The sequence below is a fragment of the Eurosta solidaginis genome, chromosome 5 (genome assembly GCF_040869045.1).
Source record: "Eurosta solidaginis isolate ZX-2024a chromosome 5, ASM4086904v1, whole genome shotgun sequence".
Classification (NCBI taxonomy): domain Eukaryota; kingdom Metazoa; phylum Arthropoda; class Insecta; order Diptera; family Tephritidae; genus Eurosta; species Eurosta solidaginis.
Genome location: NC_090323.1, coordinates 43,540,063 through 43,562,277, shown reverse-complemented (window position 1 = coordinate 43,562,277; position 22,215 = coordinate 43,540,063). Strand labels below are relative to the sequence as shown.

The following is a 22,215-nucleotide window of genomic DNA, read 5'->3' as shown; positions in this document are numbered from 1 at the left end:
ATCAACGGACGTACTTATTTTTATAGTATTATTATTTTGATTTGCGGTTTTTTGCCTGTTTTATTGTTATATCTGCTTCAGGCATTGTTTGCCAAAATACAAAACGAAACTACTTGAACTTCTGTTGCTTGCAATTATTTGCACTGATTTTCATTGATAAAGTCAATATTGCGTGTTACGCATCTCCAGTGGTATTTGGGTCAGAACGCGCTAAGTGAGTCGCAGTTTAATTTAATGGCCCGTTATTCGGTTGATTTGTTAATGCTACCCATGAAGGTTTTTGAAAATTTACGATTTCAGTTTTATTGAATGTTGCGCTTTGAAGAGAAAGCCAAGGATTTCACTTTCCTGCATTGTAAAATGTAATTTTATGTTTCAACAGCTGCTGTCACTGACCAAGTTGCGTTGAACGTGCCTAAAATGATTCCAAACAATTTGAATTAAAAACATAGAGGAAGTAAATTGCACCTAATAATACTTAGATACAAATTACAAAGGGGATTCAAGGGGTTAATAAGCGACAGTTCCTGTCACTAATCAAGTTCCATTGAACGGGCCTAAAATTATTCCACTTAATTTTGATTAAAAACAAAAGTAAATATGAACCTTATTGTGTTTAAAAGGAATAGCAACGTAAACGTAATACTTAGATACAAATTACAATGGGGATTCCAGGGATTAATAAGCAACAGCTACTGTCACTAATCAACTTCCGTTGAACGAGCCTAAAATTATTCCACATAATTTTGATTACAAACATAGAGTAAGTAAATATGTCCCTAATTGTGTTTAAAAGGAATAGCAACGTAAACGTAATACTTAGATACAAATTACAAAGCGGATTCAAGGGGTTAATAAGCAACAAGATTAGTGACAGGACCAAGTTCCATTGAACGAGCCTAAAATTATTTCACATAATTTTGATTAAAAACAAAAGTAAATATGAACCTTATTGTGTTTAAAAGGAATAGCAACGTAAACGTAATACTTAGATACAAATTACAATGGGGATTCCAGGGATTAATAAGCATCAGTTCCTATCACTAATCAACTTCCGTTGAACGAGCCTAAAATTATTCCACATAATTTTGATTACAAACATAGAGTAAGTAAATATGTCCCTAATTGTGTTTAAAAGGAATAGCAACGAAAACGTAATACATAGATACAAATTAAAATTAAAAAATAAATAAATGAAAGGCGCGCTAACCTCCGAAGAGATCTAAGGCCGAGCCTCTCTTCCAATTTGCGCCGTGCTCCTCTTGATTTTCCCTACAAATTGGCCGGACGGGACCTAATGTTTTATGCCGACTCCGAACGGCATCTGCAAGGCAGATGAGTTTTCACTGCGAGGTTTTCATGGCGGAAATACACTCGGAGCGCTTAGAAAAATTTTCTTCTAATTGAAAAACCTTATTTTAAAAATTTTGATATTGCTTTGCCCGGGGTGTGAACACAGGGCATACGGTGTGGTAGGCGGAGCACACTACCATCATACCACGGTAGCCGTCATACAGATACAAATTACAAAGAGGATTAAAGCGCGTTAATAAGCGCTATACAAAGCTTTATAGCTTCAGAGCTTCCGCAACCCAATTGTGAAACTCACATCACGCGAGGGGAATCCTGTTTCAAACATGAATGGATCACACACATATTTAGCAGGCGAGGCTCTGGCAACGCCAAGTTTCTCATGAAGCTAGGGGGTGAGGGGCGGGATTGGCCTAGCAGGTTTAATGTGGTCATATTAATCGTTCCCAGGATGGTCGGGCTAGTACCTTAATGTTGCTTGTTAGCGGCACGTGCCGGATCTATATCCGGCAAAGAACTATCAACACCGATAACATTCTCCAAAACCTTCCGGGAGTGTCTTTATCGTTAACAGAACAACAACAACAATTTACAAAGCCTGCAGTGGGGCATTCATATGCCTCAGCGGACAGACACATCTGCCTTTACAGCAGTATGAAGCATGAACGTTGGAGATTTCGAGTTCAAAACTCAGCTCCCGAAAAGCTAGTTAATGGAGAAGTGAAATTCATGTATCGGCAGTTACTTTGACGCCTAAATTGTTTTGTTGTTTTTTAACGGCCTATTTGTAAGATCATGGGTCGCGAATCGAGCTCAAGGCGTTAATAATAATATTTTTTTTTATTATTATTATTGTCATGATATACTTTTTATACCCAACTGTACTTGTGCAGAGGGTATTATAACTTTGATTTGAAGAGAAACGTAAATATCAGATACATAAAGGAGATATGAATAAGCAGCTGTTCGCGAAAAGTCTAGACCTTGAGAGAAACGGGTGAACGAGGTATCCATTTCAAGTACACAGCTGAGTATGTAATGTTCGGTTTCACCCGAACTTAGCCTTTCTTACTTGTTTTATATTTAACTTTTTGCTTCAATTTCAATTTTTAATACTTCCCATAGCCAAATTTTGTTTTTATTTTAATTATATAAGTTAGTATGTATTTTGCACTTTTATTTTTTTATTTTTAAGTGTTTGCTACCTGTTTAAGTAATTATCGGATTTCGAAGACTAATAAATATTACTTTCTTTTCAGGTGAGATACAACATTTTAAGTGGAGAGATTTGATAGGAAATAATTTATACACTTACCAACGAATATATATTAAGGTATATACATACATACATTAATATTGCACTTATTTATTGGTAATTTCTTTGTTACAATTTAGGATTAATAAACTTTGAATTTGTTTTTTTAATGGGTCGCCTCATACATAAATATGTTCGACAAAAGACAAAGTAAAGAAAGGCTCTTTTTTTGTGGTTGTTTCTGTTGGTTTCAGTATTTACTTTGTTGGAGATAAAAAACGAAAAACTTGTTGTCACTAAAGTGACAGGGGACTCTAGTTTTTTTTGAACTCCAGTACTCATACCTAGATCTGATTCAAACCTACTTCGTCCACGTTGTTTGGCATAATTCGACTACCAGAAAGACACATGACCACAATGCGCGAAAGGCTACCTTAGGCTAGGTTGGTTGAGAGGGCGTGCATGAGAACTTTCCACTATTCTACACTCAGACAATGAAAGCTCTCAATGAATACCGCGTGGCGGTACATTCGTCGAAGCAAAGGACTTCCTAGTAGTAATCAACGAGCCACTTGTTTTCTTTATAGAAATTGGAGCGCAAGATCAACCTTATCAACTTCCATAATTTCGAAAAACCATGCGCGCTCCGACCTGTGTCGTTTCGACTGCAGTCCTGGACATCGGCAGATAGTGATGAATCGATCTCTCTTCCTTCTCATCCGGACAGCTTTTGCAAAGAGAGCTAGTTGGTTTTGCACCACCGCCGAAGCATCAGTACCTTAGCCCAATTAGCTCTGATGACACCCGCAATCCCTTTCACTGCACATTCTTTTAGCTTGAGAAGGAAGTTCGTTTTTTCATATCCTAACGTGGCCATATCGACCTTGAAACCTCGCACTCATCACAGTTGGTATTCAGCAAGTCCGTTGTTCTAATATTGTAGTCCTCGTTTTACCTCCGGGTATAACCCACCTATGGTCTTACAGACTAGAGGTTTACGCCGATCACTTAATCGGCGGCGCGGCGTAGGCTCTATTATATAAGGGCGGCGGCGGTCGCCGGTGTTCTTACTTTAGAAAGCTTGATTTTTCTAGTATTTAGGAAAGGTTTTGTTTGTATGTATTTAAGGAAATCAACGTGTTGGCCATTTCGGAAAGATCCCGGGGTTTTGCCTCAAGATCTCGCAGACCGTTCAAAAATTTTCAGGAGTAGCTCCTTGCGGAGGGATTGTCCCTCGTTCACTTACTCCAGAGAGGCTTAGAACCTAGCCCCGGTCTTTGGAATCGGTACTGCTACGTCTGCTGAAGAGAAATAGAGATACATAAAATAGCCACACTTTTGTCTGCATATCTCGTGCAAAGCGTAGTTTCACCTAGGGTTAACTCCTAATAATCGTCGCGACCACAATTTCTTTAAATCATTTGTGGCTCCTTGGCGGTCACGCAAAAAGGCTACTTACGGTTGCTATTAATGGTCTATTAATACTCATGACTCTCGTGGCACAGGTCGCCTCCACTTTTTTCGGCTGTTTTTAAGAGCTACAACACCCGATGTGCGAACAGTAGGAATCCCGACCACCAGTTGCTACCACGCGTCCTGACCTTCACACCATATGCCAGCACAGAAGCTATAGGACTGCGACTTCGAACGCATACCTTCGTCGACGTCACTTTCCGAGAAGCTCTAAGTGTAGCTCCGAAGACTTTCCAACGGATGCTCTTGTCACGCTATGCTGCCGAGCTACACCAGAGAAACACCTTGAAACGTTAGGGAGTGACTTTTCAGGAAGCCGCCTTCGAAATCAAAAGCAATGTAAGTGGAAGTCATTGCGTAATGGGTGAAAATCGTATAATCCTCGGCGCATCTACATAATTAAAATTTTACAAGGACCCTGGATAAATTTTTTTAAATGTAGACCAAAGTTTGCAAACGTTTGTGTTCAAATTTTTGATTTCAATAGTCTTCGCTAAATCAAAACGATATTTTAGAATGAAAGTCGACCGATTTTAAGTTGAAAGATGTTAACTACTGTTTTCCGGCCTTATGATATAAGAGCTCATTATGGATGACCGCGTAGCTTCAGTTTTCAGACTAGTTCGACTGTCCATTACGTTAGGGTAGTAGCACACACGGTCATTAGTTCTATTGTCTTGGGAAAGCTTTTGCTTGACCACTTTGAGTGTTCTTGCGAAGGACAAAGCCTCATCTGGTAAATATATGTGCCCACGTTTTCACATTTGTAAAAGGAGCCGTAACGTGTAGGTGATATTTAAACTTGGTTGATAGGCTATAATCAATGTGAATCACTCCAGGGGACTAGTTTTGGATAGGGCCGCCAACTTTAGGAAATGTCAAACCGGGAGACTTGGGTGTTGAAGGATGAAGTGTGAAAATCAAAGTTAACATTTCAGACGCTATTGTATAGTTTCGCAAATAAACAACAGATTTTTTAATGTAAGCGCAAATTATTTTTCAAAACCTTCTCATACGTACATATATCCTCAACTTAAGTATGAGGTAAGAATCATTTCAAAGGAGTGTTTATACCCCTAGAACCTACTAAAGGATTTTGCATCACTGATTTCGCTTATTCTTTCAGCCAATCGCAATATACAATTTTTAAAAAAATCGTTTTTGTTTTTTTTAACAACTTGAGGACAATTTGAAACGCCTGGGTCATTTTATTTGAATTCATTGTTCATTATCAATTTTTTGAAAAAAAATATGCAAAGTGAGCATATAAATTTTTTATATAACTTTTCTTTTAGTGTTTTGTTTTAATAACTTGGTGAATTGAGTGATGCAAAGTCCGTGTTAATCTGACATCGAAAGCGCCTGTTTTTTTTAAATAGCTTTTGAACAGTTAGAATGGGTTAAATTTCGCAATTAGTTTCTTATAACTGGCAGTGATGCACATCCGTTGATACCACTTTCGACCATATCCGGTCAATTTTCGACATAAACAATAAATGGCCTAAACAGTCTTAAACGAGTAGAAAACATAGTAACGCGCCGGACGCCGCCGCCGCGGCGATATTTTTCACATTCGGCGACGGCGTGCTAAAAACGACCCTAATCGGCGGCGTATATCTCTATTACAGACCTATCCGCCTCGCATGTGTTCATTTTGGAAACGTCTCTGGTCATCTCATCTGCAAATTCATTCCTTTCAATACCGCTGTTTGCCCAAGGACCCAGAAATGGGAGATATTGAGATTTTCCACATGGGAAGCCAGCGAGGCTCGACACCTCCATACGATATCTGATTTTAGTAAGTTGAGTTCTAATGCATCGAAGCAGGCTTGGCTGTCGACAAGAGATCGTTACCTCTATGACATAGACTACCACTTGAAAGACACTGCATGGTTAGGATAGGTTGAACTGGTCGGTCCATGAGAACCTCACTGACTGAATGAGTCCGTAGTGTTACCAGAAGTTTGATTTAACGACCAAACTGAAAAACCCTATAAAAAACCCGGGATCTATGTTATAAAATAACTCCGTCCTCTTGGCAAATAGTAGAAGCTCCCTAGAACTTAAGCCACTTGCTGCTTCTAGACCTGACAGCTGTATCAATCCTAATATCTGGAGTCTTAGCCTGGCAATCGCAGGGCACGAGCACAGAACGTGCTCGATCGTTTCCTCCTCAAACCCTCAATTCCTACATCTGCTATCACTGACCAAGCCTAATTTAAAGGCATGTGTACAGTCAGAATACCCGTAATGAGTATACAATCCCCTCTTTTTAATGATAGAAGCAACTTTGTTAGTCTAAGGTTGTAAGACCTACACATAATCTTCGACACTTTACAGCCCCGTGCTTGAACCCACGTCTTTCCTGCTTGGTCGATCATGTGCACCTCTCGCCTTCGCTTAATCTCGCCCAGTCTAATTGGGACGTCTACGGAGCAAGCTTCAAGGGATGGGCCCTTTTAGCTAGTTCATTCGCTTTTTCGTTCCCATCTATTCCCATATGCCCTGGGATGCAATATAGATGTATGCTTCTTCCTGCATGAGTCAGAATACAAATTTTTTTGGACCACTAATATTGTTTGGGAACCAGCATCAACACTAGCAACAACATCAGCACTGGAATCCAGCGAAGTATCAATGGCGAGTACCGAAGAAGATTTAATGATGAGCTGTACGAGCTATACGCAGACATCAACATAGTCCAGGGAATTAAAACGCAGTGGCTGCGCTGGCTAGGCCATGTTATGAGAATGAAAGATGATGCTCCGGCCAAGAAAGTGTTTCTATCGGAACCCGCCTATGTAAACAGAGGTAGAGGGCGGCCCCCACTCCGTTGGAAGGACCAGGTGGAAAACGATTTAAACTCCCTTGGTGTTACCAATTGACGGTTAAGCGCCAATTAAGTAAGTAAGTAAGTAATATTGTTGGTGAAGCACAGGAACTTGATATAGTTATTTTAGTTGTTCGATATTACATTTCCCAACAAAGAGAGAATTTAAAAACTTCTAGGTATCCAGACTAAATTCCACATGTAAGGAGGTGGATCACGTCGTGAGGCCAATCTATTTAACACCTATGCAACATTTTTCCGAGCCCATGAGGTGATTACATTCAACCACTGCCCTAGACGAAGGAAACTTTCCACCTTGCAGTCATACCAGGTGTGACACAAGATTTCAAGGAATAAGACAAGGATAGCTACAAGAACACTTCAGGATAATTTTGTTTTAAAATGGTACCTGAAATTGTCCCGAAACAGTCTTGAAACAGTTCTAAAGTGTTCCCGAAATGATACCTAAAATAATACCGAAGTGATCCTATAAGAGTTCTAAAATGGTTTCAAAAGAGGCTCGAAATGATCCAGAATCTTCTAAGAGGACAAGCTTTGTTGTCTACACCCTTCTTAATCCGCCAGCCTCTTGAGCTCCTCTGGTGGGGCGTCCACGTTATGGGCCATGGAGCAGGATGCCAGGATAAGGGATGATGCTTTCTTCCTCTCTATTGCGAATACCGCTAGCTCTTCGGTGCAGAAGTTAGAAAACATACACGAGTATAGGTGTTTCCTTACCAAAACTGCATCTCTAACCCTGCCTTCCGTCTTTGCGTAATAAACGCTGAGTCCAGATGAGAGCAATGTCTCCCGTATCAGCGCCAAATCAAACGACCCTTCCGTAAGAGTCAGGAGGAGCTCGCTCGATGCCACTTTACTGTTTTGGAAGTTTATCTGTAAGACTCACAGAATTATCCGCCTTTGCGCTGGAATCTGGAGGTCCGTTTCTCCCTTCCCTGCACGAAGCGTCTTTTGTTAGATTCGTAGCATCATTGAGCTATTTGTCCCCTTCCAACATCTTCGCCTCTACGCCTATACCCTAGTCTTTTTCTGCAACTCCCAGGTCTTCGAGGTCCACTCCTACCTCTCCTGATTTTAGCGTATTGTGGGTTTTCTTAAGCTTCTCAGCATCATTGATATACTCGGATTCTGCCACTGCAGAATGTTTAGTGTGTCCTCCGCTTTCACCACTGGGGTATCCAAACCTAGGTCTTTGGTATGTTGTTGCTGTAGCGATAAGGACACTCCCCGAAGGCCTTGGGGAGTTTTATCGATGTTGATGGTCCCTTGCCAGATGAAGATCCTGTACGTTCCGGTAACGAGCACCATAAATATATCCCGATCATCTCGGGAACCAGTTGGTATGACCACATGAAACCTTCTAGGCCATACTGCCCTCACACCCCCTAGATCCATCAGGAGATCGGAGTCGCCAGAGCCTCGGCTGTTAATGAAAAGGGATTCGCCACGGGTGGGTGAGTTTGACAATTGGGTTCGAGAAGCTATATATTTCGCTGGCAACCCCTTGAGAGAGTTGCGCTATACAACCCCTTGAATCAATTTGGTATTTTAGTCACCTCTTACGGCAGGCATACATACCGCGGAAATTTTCTAAGCCCCCTAACCCACAGGGGGCCTTTGGTATCGTGGGGGATCAGTGCTCTATCCACCACCTTCAACCTTCCGCCCTTATGTTTTTGAAGGTGTTGAACAACTCTGCAGCCATTCTGGTCGCCTTATTGGTGCAGGTCATAAGTTTAACCCCATTGTACCATTCATGTCTTTCGAAGGCCGGTAGCGGTGGTTCATGATGCACCTTTTTCTACGGATCTCCATCTTTCGGCTGACATCTGCCTATTGAGGACACTGCAATCTAGTAGTGCCACAGTCAGGGACTACTTCGCAACTTCGTTCATCTTCTTGTCGGTGAAAACAGGAGTTTCAGCATTAGCTCCCTTTGGTATCATCGAGTAAGCTGGAGTCTAATCGTCATCAGAACATTTCGTTTCAACATGGTCTGCAAATATTGATGCCGCTCGAGATCTCTCAATGCCGATGGAAGTAATATCGCACATCAAACAAACTCAAGCTCCTCATTTGTAACTTGAGGAAGAGGCTGCTAAACTTTTCGGACTTCTGTAGGACTTCTGTAGGCTAGGGGCTTCGTGCTCTACGCCCCAATGAGCTTGTGCCTTACAGTGAAATCTTAAAACCATATTTTTTAAGGGAAGTACGTATAGACATGAGAAGACGGGACTCGAATCATACAAACTCCTACATTTTGTTTTATGTAGTAAGTCTTCTTTCCTTTTTTAATGAATTGATTTTCGTTTATTTTTGCGTCACTTGCATTTTGTTTATCCTAATTGTCTTTTATGTGAAAGTTGCGTAAAATAGCGTTAAAAATCATAGAAAGTGCAAGTCCCTGGAATGCTAATAACTAACGGCAAAACATTGTCGTCCAACGTCAACCGCAATCAACAACCACGAAAAAAAGCTACGACAACGAAAGTAATAAAATAAACAAAAACACAAAAGGAACTACGCGTACTTAGTACTTCCAAATGTTGAAAACCAAATAAAAACCGAAAAAAGCAACAGAAAACATTTTAGTCAGTCCAATCACCTACGGTCGCATGCCGAATCACACTTTTATTTTCTATACACGAGATGCTGCAAGGCACGCCAGCGATACGAGTAGGTAACTTACCGCCTCTTCCCGACGCCCACTTAATTTCTATTTTCCCTCCTACACAAATACACTTGCATTTATATATAAATCCTGTTTGTTTTTTATTTTTTTAATTGTAAACAATTGATGCGGCGCACAGTGGTGGATTTTTAAAGAAATTCATTAAAAAATGAAATAACTGCCGAGTTGTAGTTGAACCGTATAGCCCTTAAGTTATATATCATTTAAGTTAGAGGTCTTTCTGCAAGTACTGGAATGTGATTAAAATCGTGTTCATTTCAAAGGCGGAAAAAATGTTTTACCACTCTCCTAAGGCCATTTCAACCTAACCAAACCTCCCAAGGACTTGAACTCAGACTGCTAGTCTTTTCTGACTGCCTGTTCAAAAATCTGTATTGAGTAGACATAACATTAGGAACCGAAATGACTTAAATATGATTTATTCTCATAATTCTGAGCCACAGCCCACAGAGGAATGCGAAGGTGCTGTGATCCAATGTGCGGTGGGAAAGGATATGCCACAGGGTGGAGAATTTTCTCCCTTTCTCCTCGGAACCATGATTGTTAGTATTGTGATCTAGGCTTGGAGTCTAAGCCGCACATTTAGGCAGCACGATCACTGTAGCATTTTCAACTAGCAGTCGGCATCATTAAATTGTTTGGGATGTGATGCGCAGCTTTACAGGGATTAAAGCGGTGTGCTCAACTACAGTGCGATTATTCATGGTCGTTGAGTAAGCTAATCAGCATTCTTTTGTCTCAAGCGTGAAAAAGTGTCAAATCAATTAATTTTCCTTCTGATTAATAAAAAAAAACTTGAGTTTTCTAAGAAACTCATTTTATAACTTATCGAAATATTTGATAAATTAACTAGAAATGCGATTAAAAAAAATTGAGTAATCAATTAACCGCACATCCCTAATAATATTTGCACGTGGACGCTTTCTTTGTTATTAATTAAAAACATATAACTAATCGAATAATCAGTCAAATAGAAATATGATTAATTAAAATTTTGAGTAATTAGTTAATCGCAAAATATATAACTAATCGAATAGTTCACTTGGAACGTCATTCACCAAAATTTTGAAAAATCAATTAATTTCCAAGCCTCAAAAATAATTACGCAAGTTATTACTAGAATATGTGATTAATCAACATTTTCTGTCATTAATTAACCGCAAACAAAAGTATAAATAAAAACTAAAAACTCCTTTAATTGAAAATTTGACTAATCTAAATTTTTAGTAATTAATTCACGGAGAGGCTTCCTTTTGAATAATCAAAAAACTTAATTGAGATCAATTAATTGGGAATGTAATTTGTAGTTTTGAGCAATTATTTTATCGCACATCCCAAATTATGACTGCGCGAGGAAGCTTCCTCTTTGATTAATCAAAAAACATAACTAATCGAATAATCAATTAATTGAAAATGTGATTGTAATTGTGTATTAAAATCAAAAATTTGTAGAGACTCAATAATCACACATCCTTAAGAATGATTGCAGAAGTGAGCTTAATTTTTGATTAATTAAAAAATACAAGTACTCGATTATTTAATTAATTGGAAACGTGATTAATCACAATTTTAAGTAACTAATTTAGCGCACATCTGCAATAATAATTTCAAGAGGAAACTTTCTTTTTGATTACTACAAAAATATAACTAATCGCTTAAATAAGTAATTGGTAATTTTTAAAATTTTTTTTATAAATTTATTAATCACGAATCTCTAACAATAATTGCATGAGAAGACTTCTTTTTTTATTACCTAAAGTATATAGTTAATTGAATTATTAATGAATTAGAAATGTAGTTAGTCAACATTTTTAGTAAAGAATTAATCATACGGCCCTTATAATAATAGTTGCACAAGAAATCATCATTTTTGATTAATCAAAGAATATAATTAAACAAATGAAAATTTTGAGTAATTAATTACTCGCACATAACTAATAATATTTACTCCAGGAATATTTTCTTGATTAGTTAAAAACTATGTATAACTAATCGTTTAATCAACTAATTGAAAATGTGATTAATCAAAACTTCAAAAATCAAGCAGCATAAAATAGCAGGCCGATAAAAGAATAAAAAACAGAGTTGAAAGAGGAATAAGCAGGTGAACGGCAAACCGCTTCGGTTTTCAAACAGTTAACACAGCGAGATAAAATCGCTTGGAAGAATGGAGTGTTGCGAGCAACACCGCGAGCCTATCAGCATATGTAAACCGGTCTATGAAAAGGTGGCTTATGACTAAAAAAACAGCTGTTTACAGCTGTTTCTCGCAATTTCTTTTTTGAGTCATAAGCCACCTTTTCATAGACCGGGTCACATATAGCTATGGCGTGGAATTTGTTGCCAAATATCATCACACCTCCCCACAATGCGGCGCGTGTTTTATTTTTCAATAATTTACTATGGTAATTGTTGTTAGCATTTTTTTTATTGTTTTTAGGTGTGTGTATGTATTGTACATATTTGCTGTTGCTGTCATGTTTAATAATGTTGCTGCAGTCGTTATCGTTTTTTATTTCGACTGCGGTTGTTGTTATTTCTTGGCATACGTGTGTATGTATGTACATGTACATATATAATTTCATTGCTCCGCAATCAATCGATTGATTTCGCTGTTGTTAAGTTTTGTTGTCGATTTTGTTTTTCTTCGTCTTCTTCTTCGGCTTCCTCCTCCAGCTTTTGTGTTATGTTTTTCAATTGATTTGCCTTTTGGTGATTTACCGTATCGCCGACGCCACCGCAACAACGACCAGCAACAAAAACAACAACAAAAAACTACCAACATTTTCAACATCGCTTAGATACTGCATTAAGCACAAAAGAGCAAATGCATTTAGTAAATACCAACAACAATAACAAGAAACATCAAAGTAATGTATCTACATATCAGCATTGTTGTCGTGAGCAATTTGTAACATGTACACAATTTTTCCACTTTACTGCACTTTTAGATTTTTGTTTATTTATTTTTTTCAGTTTTTTGTTTGCATATTTTATTTGTTGTTGTTCAGTTTTTGTTTTCTTTACCAAATTTTCTATTAAAGTTACAAATGTTTTCACTTTCTATTTGAATGTTTTCAGGCAAATTTTTGTGGTTGCATTTTTTGGTTTTAACAAATTTTGTTTTTGAGTGGAAATTAATTGAAAACCTTTAAAATAATTCGATGCGTCGAAACCAAGGTAAATTTAACAAGTAAGGACCTTTCATGAATGGGGCTGAACAATAACCTTATACCATTCGTAATCTCCAAATAATGCGCTCTATAAGATAAGAAATATATAGTGAACAGATGTACATACCTATACGACTTTAAGATAAATATAAAAAAATGGCAAAAAACCCCCTTATCTGAACGATCGGTTGTATGGGATATATATTATATACAGCTCCGATCAAAGTGATCTTTTCAGGAAATCTTCTATGGTATATTAGAATAAATATCACCGAGTTTAACGTTTTTATATTGGAAACTAAGGGAGAAATGACCAAAACTCTTTCTATCTGAACGATCGGTGGTATGGGATAGCTATATACTACATACATATAGCTCCGATCAAAGTGATTTTTTCAGGAAATCTTCTATGATATATTAGAATAAATATCACCAAGTTTAACGTTTTTATATTGGAAATTAAGGGAGAAATGGCTAAAAAGTTTTCTATCTGAACTATCGGTTGTATAGGATATATATTATATATAGCTCCGACCGAATTGATTTTTTCATGAAATCTTCTATGATATAATAGAATAAATATCACCAAGGTTAGTTAACGTTTTTATATTGGAAATTAAGGGAGAAATTGCCAAAAATCTTTCTATCTGAATGATCGGTTGTATGGGTTATATACTATATATAGCTCCGATCAAGGTGATTTTTTCAGAAAATCTTCTATGATATATTAAAAAATATATCACCGAGTTTCACGTTTATACTTTCTAAATTAAGGGACAAATGTCCAAAAATCGTTCCATCTGAACGATCGGTTGTATGGGATATAACTATATATAGCTCCGAGCAAAGTGAGTTTTTCAGAATATCTTCTATGATATATTAGAATATATATCACCGAGTTTCACGTTTATACTTTCTAAATTGCGGCAGGAATGACCAAAATCATCTTATCTGAACGGTCGGTATGGGAGATATATGTTATAGTGGTCCGATCCTACCAGATCCGACAAATGTCTAATATAATACAAAAATACATCCTTGTGCCAAATTTCATCGAGATATCTCAAAATTTGAGGGACTAGTTTGCGTTCATGCAGACAGACGGACGGACAGACGGGCGTGGCTATATCAACTCAGTTCGTCGCCCTGATCAATTCGGTATACTTAATGGTGAGTCTATCATCTATATTTCTCAACGTTACAAACATCGGACCAAAGTTAATATACCATTTCATGTTCATAAAAGGTATAAAAAATGCTACAATTGATTGGAAGAGCGTGTTATTGGAAATTGGAATCCATCAAGCGTAGCATAAAATATGAAACGCGAACAATCGAGAGTCATGTAGAGACTTCCGGGTGTGGAGACAGTCGCATTGGTGGACTATAACAGCAGTGTAAGAACAATTTTCCTCCACCGCTTTGTAAGTAAATTACAGTGAATTTAATTTCAAGAGTAAAGTTGACCCACTACTGCTAACGGTGAATAAAGCTATCTATTCGAGTTCAACAATCTGCCTTAAGTAGACATAACATTAGGAACCGAAATGATGACTTAGGTAAGATTTATTCTAAAAACTCAGAGCTACAAAGGAATTAGAGAGAATTGTCTTGCCTGCTCTGGGCCATAATTGCTAGTATCGTGATCCAGGAGCTTGGAGTCTTAGTCGCAAATTTAGGTAGCAAGATCACTGTAGCTTCTTCAAGTAGCAGTCGGCATCAAACACCGCAATGTTAGACATCAAAGGCAACCTCGCCGAAATGGGATCCCAAAATATCGCGTCACGTTTATACCCTTAGTAGGGATAACATCTACACACTTGTAGAAGTACTATGTGGGCACTGCCTTATAGGCAAGCATGCAGGTTGATTAGGAGTGCCTTATCGTCGTTGGGCCTTATCATGTTATGCGAATGAAAGATAATGCTCCGGCTAAGAAAGTATTTTTATTGGAACTCTCCTGTTGGAAGCAGAGTAAAAGGGCGGCCCACAATAAGCTGGAAGCACCAGGAGGAAAACGATTTAAATTGCCTTCGTGTTACCAATTGGCGTTAGTTAGCAGAGCGAAAAAGTGACTGGCGCGGTTTGTTGGACCGCTATAACCGTTTCCACCTAGGTGAAGTCTTAGAATCTAACACAATATCGAAGTACCAAATTTCACCCAACTCGGTTGATCCTTTTCCGAGTTAGTAGTGGATATACAGAGTAATATACGTATATAATTAGGTGAGGGGGCAAACCTAAGTGGCAAACATAATTACAAATATTGGCATATTTTGCGGAAAATATCCTCAGTGGCAACACCTTTATACAAAGTCTTAGAATGTGATATACTATCGATGTACCAAATTTTAAAATTTCAGTGATGCCGCCATAGTAGTGCATACACAAAGATATATAAATAATAAGACACTTAAAAAGTGTCTATATTATCTATCTCTCTATTATATTAGCATATCTCATGTAATATTTTTTTTTCAAAATCCAAATAGGTGGCAACCTTGAGAAAATATCCTCAGTGGCAACACCTAATAGAAAGACTTAAAATATGATACACTATCTATGTACAACATTTCATTCAAATGGGTTAAACCGTTTCCGCGATAGTAGTGGATGTACAATGAGATATAATAATAAGGTGAGGTGGCAACCCTAAGTGGCAAACCTACTTAAAAATGTCTCTATTGAAATACCTTTCGTTTGAAAATTGTATACACTGAAAGAAAAAGAATGGTAAAACCAACCGTAATACGGGTCAATTCAACCGAAATTTCTGTAAATTTTTATCCATCGCAACAAGATGTTGAATCAACTGCGCACAAATCGTTGGTCCGTAATTGACTGTTTTAGTAGTACAATGAACAAAAAAAGTTGTTGCGACAGCTTTGTATGAAATTACCTATGTTGTCATATAAATAAGTAAATGTAAGGCGCGATAACCTCCGAAGAGATTTTAGGCCGAACTTCTCTTCCAATTTGCGATGTGCTCCTTTATAATTTTTCTTACAAATTGTCGGGACGCGATCTACTTATGTTATGCCGACTCCGAACGGCATCTGCAAGGCATAGGAGTTTTCACTGAGATCATTTCATGGCAGAAATACTCTCGGAGTGCTTGCCGAACACTGCCGAGGGGCGACCCCGCTTAGAAAATGTTTCTTCTAATTGAAAACGCTTGTTTCTAAAATTTTGATGTTGCTTTTCCCGGGGTGTGGACCCAGGGTCTTCGGTGTGGTAGGCGGAGCACGCTACCTTCACACCACCGCGGCCGCCATATAAATACGTAAATATGTGAATACATAAGTACGCATGCTTGCTACATATATATACATATGAATATAGAAATGAAAATAGTAGTCACAAAACTGATTCTCAATTCTTTCAGTTGCAGCTCAGCTCATTCTCAATTTCTTCTCTCGCATGTAGTTGCCAAACTTGATTGTTTCGAACAAAACTTGTATAAATGTTTGACATAACATTTTAAATAGAGAACTTGTAATTTATAGAAAAGTAAAGAATCAAATCGCAGGAAGGTAATTCACCACTGGAGTACCTTTACATGTAATTCGGCAAGTTTAATTTTCGTAACACTTTAAGTTGAAACGATTCCAAAACAAGTGAAACTTCACATCGACATTAAAAAAGGATGTTTTTTTATTATCTTTATAGATTCGTTCGCGTGAGTGAAAATTCATAAAAACTTGAACAAAATGTTACTAACTTTGGAAAAATTCTGTTCGTTCAAGCAAAACTTTTCCAACAAGAGGGCGCAAATTTGTATTTCGCTTGGAGAAGTTGCAAAATTGTACCCGATAAGGTGTCCCGGTGTCTCATAATTTTTTGCACAGTAAATTCAAAAAAGGGTTTTTCGTTTTGTATTGATATCTGAAAAACTAGTTTTTTATTGCTTTCCCATTTTGTGTGTTTTTTGGATTTAATGGTAAAGTAGAGAGCGCAGTGAGCGTAAAATTCTCTTTGACATTTGCTCATGTATTGACAGTTGATCGCCGTTGAAATGACCTGTAAGATCAGTTGTGTTAATAGAAAAATCAGTTAGATTGATTAGGAATCTGTAAATTTTACAACATTTTGTTAACTTACGAGCGACAATTTCTCATCTGTTGAAATGACTAAACTAATTTGATCGCTTGACAAAGAACTCGGTCGAATTAACCATAATTCGATCAATTACACCGAATCTCCGTTAAGTCAAGACAACAGAACCGATTTGTTAATTTTACTAACACCATTTCTTTCAGTGTACTTTCTGAGGAGGAATTATGTAATCGGCTTCTCTTAGCGCGTTGGCTTCCACGCTGCCACTAACAGTTGATCAAAACTTTAGTTGTTCTATGTTTGTCAGTGTTCTCCACGCTGCTGCCACTGCATGACCGGTGATACAAACGGTAGATTTCTAAGGTTGGTAAAGAGACACCAGAATTCCGGTTATAATTTTAATAGCTCACCGTATTTGCATATCGAGCATCATATTCCTCGACATCACAAACATTATTTCTATTAACTAAACATGAGTTTGGGTGACATCTTAGAGTAGTTTTTTGATTGATCGCCGGTGATACACTGGCAGCTAGCGTGTTAAGTACATATATTCTCATGAGATATTCGTAAGGCTGGCCGAGGTAAACAGCTAAGCGATAGTTAGCGCTTGAAATAAGTGACGTGTGGGTGAACCAAAAAATAAATTTCATTAAAAACTGAAGTCATGCAAGAGCACATCTACATACACACTCTTATTGATAACTCCATATATGCGTGTAAACACAAAAGGAAATTTTCTATCCAACCACTTGTTAAATTAAAAATTCCTATGAAAACTAACAGCCTCATGCGAAAAGGTGGATAACAATACGCTGGTAAGATAAAATAAATAAAAATAACAGAAATTGTAAAGAATTCTGGAAAATCCGCTTAGAGAATATCAAAAAAGACACACCTAAGTGGCCAATAAAATGAAAATTTAAAGGGGTCGCTGTAATTTGGTAAGACTTATCTACAAATAATGATGTTTTAAGTGCTCTTATCATATTTTATTCAGAGTGGATCTGACCTCAATTGTTTGGTCAGAGACAGCCGCTGTTGGTTAAAAAGATTCCCGCTAGCTGTACGATTTTGTTGAGAAGACAACGTATATGACTTCCTAGAAATGACACACAAAATGATCACAACTTGGTAAAAGACCAGATCTCTCAGCAGTGGTCTCACAATGGCCTAACAAGCCTAAGAGGGAGTCTCCCCTCTGTGATAACACTCCCCTTATTAGGCCAGGCACCTTGTCGATGGCATGATGGCTTAGCCGAACTACATAGTGCCCTACCATGTAAGCGACTAAAGGTCTTGCATCTACGCTCTATTGGGTGATCTGCAGTCGGGGGTATATTCGGTTGTCTTTCAACTGAGCCTTGCCTATTCCGGGGAGCCACGGAAAGTAACAGTAGCCTTACCAGAGTAAGCACCACGGAAAGTCAATGAGCTCCGTGATGGAACGGCAGATGACTTCGAACTTAGAAGTAGAGTGAAGAAAGATACGGAGCGGAGAGGTTAAGAGAGCCCTCTCACAATTCGGAGCAGCGGCCAACCCAACAGACCTGGAAAGTTATCCCTTGAAATGGGATAGTGAGGCGATAGAATTAAGAATCAGTTCAAAAGTTTTGCTGCGATAAACGATCGGCACTGAAACCGGTATGAGGGGGAAGAAGCTTCGAGCGGCAGAATGATAAGGAACGATCGGCTGAAGGCAACAAGCTTAATATCAAGAGGCAGAAAAGACCCATGGCCGTGAAGCAGGGCAGCCGTATTGAAAAGACAAATGGTTCTAAAGCTGTAGGACAGATGGATCCTAATAGCGCGATAGCAACTACCTCCAAAGCTGCAAGTCAGAAAGAGAAGGAGTGTCGGCCCGCTAACAATGAATGCCACATTCATGTGGGCGATAAACCAAAGGGAGGTAGCACAAAGACTCAATATTTTTCGGAAGAGCTAAAGAAAGGTACACTAAGACTGCTGCTGTTCTCGTGACGATGAGTGGTGCGGCGAGGCAGTCCCTGATTACAGTGCTGATAAATCGTAGCGATCCTCACGGGTAGATGACTACTGAAAGGTGGAGATCTATAGAAAGCGAGCTTATTACCTTCATGCTCATGATGATGTGGGAATAACCAAACAAGCCGCTTTGAATATTCTGCGGTGCTACAATGGTCTTAAGTTAATAGCGTGCTACAAAATCGCGGGATATCAGTGGTTAAAGGAAATAGTTCCTAGCCTCAAAAGGCAAGCGAAGAGCCACAAAAAGTCTGAATATACCGACACAGGATTGGAAGGAACTTAATGTGAGCACTACAACCTTCTAATAAACAAGCAGGCGGAGGATATGTTGCACGCGCAGCTGAAAATGTCCTGAGTAACTGGTAGAACTTATCTGCGATTATGGAAATGAAAATCCAAGAGTAACAATCCTAATACGATAGGAGCGACAGTGGTTAAAAGACATCTTAATACAAGGGGGCATGAGGAAGACGTTGACGTTACAATGAATATGTTGGACGAGGACAAACATCCTAATTTCGCTGCAAGTCTTACAGATAAACCTCCAACAAAGCACTTGTACCTCGGGAAGATATGTCCTTAGAATAACAATCGTGGCACGATACAATCGGGCAAGAATAAAAGGGACTCCTAAAGCCTTAAACCAAGAGGGAAAGAGAAGAACGTTTATCATACCTACCTATGTATGCAAGCATGTATGCATATTCGCTTCGTTTTGATGTTGGCATCACATACATATTTATAAGTGGAAAGGAAAAACGAGGGAAGGATAAACTGGGAGACAGAGAAAGAGATAGAGTTAGTGGTAGATACAGAGAGCGGGAAAGGGAGAATAGGTAGCTGGAGACAGAGAGATAGAGACAGAGAAATATGAAAGGTAGAGAAAAATACAGGGTAAAAAAGACGCGGAGATAGAAAGAGAAAAGGCAAAGTAGGATCGAAGATATAACAGAGAGAAATCCCAATCGAAACGAGGGAAGGAGAAAGTGAGAGACAGAGAAGGAGATAGAGTTAGTGGTAGATACAGGGAGCGGGAAAGGGATAAGGAGAGGTAGCGGGAGACAAAGAGATAGAGACAGAGGAAAATGAAAGGTAGAAAAAAATTCGAGCAGGATTAAAAGGACGCGGAGAGAGAAAGAAAAAAGGAGGGCGAAGGATTGAAGATAAAAAAGAGAGAATTCCCAATCGAGATGAGGGAAGGAGAAATTGAGAGACAGAGAAGAAGATAGAGTTAGTGTTAGATACCGGGAGCCTGAAATGGAGAAGGAGAGGTAGCTGGAGACAGAGACAGATGAAAGGAAGAGAAAAATTCGAACAGAGTAAAAAATACGGGGGGGGGGGGGGGGGGGGGGAGGGGGTCGAAGATAAAAACGAGAGATTTCCCAATCCCAGAGAAAAAGAGACCTCTAAAAAATCATGCAGATAAGCCAAAGTGAAGTCACACCATGTATAACGGGTCTGCTTGTACAACAACAAACTGGAAAATGGATTGCAATCATAAAAGTTACAAAAATAAACATAGCAACAAAAACGGAGGCAAGATGAACAAAAAAACGTCGAAAACGACAACACCAAACGTACAAAGAAAATACTAGCAAAACAACAACAGCAACAAATATGATCATGAACAATTTAATATAACGTGAAACAATGAGCAGCAGCATCAACAAAATCAGCCAAGGGGTTTACCTTGTTTCGCAGCGAGCTTGGAGGAGCGTGGCAGCAGCTTACCAAATATTGGATGGTAACACCCACCCACTTACCAACTGACAGCAGCATCAACCTACCCATTGCTACCTACAACATTTTGGGCTGCAACTTGTTTTTGGCGTTAGTTTGTGTGTTGGTGTTGTTTTTAACTTTCTTCTAGCTTTTATTCAGTTGATGAGGCAACTCACACCATAAATGAAGAAACGATAAATGTTGCTGCGAATAGCACGCAACAACGGCAGCGTTGAACAACAACAACAACGAAAAGCTCTCCACAATTTTAGTGCGCTGCTGATATTTCTTTGTTGCTAGAGTTGCCATTATTTGTTGTTAGCAAACGCTGATGCTGTTGATTACAAATACATACAAATATATATTGCTGCTTTTAGATTTGCAATTGTATGACTACTGCAAATGTTTTTTTTTTTTTCTGTAGCGCACTTTTGGGCGCTTTACACGTAATTTTTGGCTTATGGCGTTTTTACCGCTGCTTTGTCGTGCTTAGCGTGTGCAAAATCATTAATAAGCAACGGTAAATAAAAATCGGCTATTGTTTGCACTACATCAACAACTACAACAACAAACTAAAATAGCATAAGAAACGTTGTCAACATTAGGCAACCAACACAAGCAAACACTCCCCACTTCAGTACATCGCATGCGCTATTGCTGTATGACGTCTGATACTCGCATACAAACTATGTGTGAAATGAAAGCGCGTGCGCATGCGCATGCTCATATGCTTAAATGTTTGTTTTATTTATGTATTCGCTTTTGTGCGCGCGTTTGTTTGTTGCGTTGGTGTAATCGTTACAAAAATTGTAAAAATTATGGTTTGTTCACATTTGGCGTTTTCTTTTATTGTGTGTATGTAGGTGTTTTAGTTTTTTGTTTTTATGTGTGTGTTTGCGCGTGCTTAACGAATCGGTTTAACGGATTTATGCTTACATACTTAAATATACAAAAAAAAACGAATATTAAATTTATTTTAAGTCAACATAAGCCGTATAATTGCTGTGTCAACAAATAGCTATAATTGATAATATATTTGCGTTTCGGTTTGCATAGAGCTTGCAAAATGTGCAAGAAAGCGAAAATTTTAGATACGGTCTTCCCGCTCAAATTCAACACACATTTTTAATTTTCACCTTAAAAGGGCACTGCAGCACTATAACCAAACTATGTAGGTATGTAGGTTGCATCGCAGGAATAAAAAATCACAACATTCCCAAATTTCATAACATGTGTGAACTTCAAACAGCGAGGCGGATGAAGAACTGAAATTCACTTCAGATGTTTTAATTTTTCCGCTTTTGCTCGTATGCATGCTGAGTACTTACTCAGCTCTGCTCAAGCTAGTTCAGTTGTTTTCCATGAAGGCTGTTTTCTTTCAAATATGCACAAATTTGTTTAAACTTCTATTAAATACAAACTTTCCATAGATGAAGATTCATACTAAAATATCGATGAAAGCGTAAGTGTAGTCACTACACTGTAGCGTAGTGTTCCAACAATGTGCGTGGTAGACTTGACATGAGCGATATCAGACAGCACAAATGTGCAAGGCAACGAAAGTAAAGAAAAGAAACATGAAAACTGCGAAGATGAGAAATCAAAACCAAAACTGAACTTAAATGAGAGTTATCGGTGTAATATCGACGGATTAAAGGCGTGTTTCCATTTCGGT

The 22,215-nt window shown here is 38.4% G+C and overlaps 1 protein-coding gene and 1 long non-coding RNA gene across 2 annotated transcripts in view; one reads left to right on the top strand and one right to left on the bottom strand.

Moving 5' to 3' along the window:
* Nucleotides 1–22,215, top strand: part of Sema5c (Semaphorin 5c) — a 311,922-nt gene that overhangs the window by 136,024 nt on the left and 153,683 nt on the right. The gene's annotated exons all lie outside the window — the stretch shown is intronic.
* The window catches only part of LOC137233688 (uncharacterized), a 540,569-nt gene continuing 518,363 nt past the window's right edge, over nt 10–22,215 (bottom strand). The window contains exon 4 of the long non-coding RNA XR_010947535.1: nt 10–415. This is a non-coding gene — a long non-coding RNA (uncharacterized lncRNA). The remainder of the gene's footprint in view (nt 416–22,215) is intronic.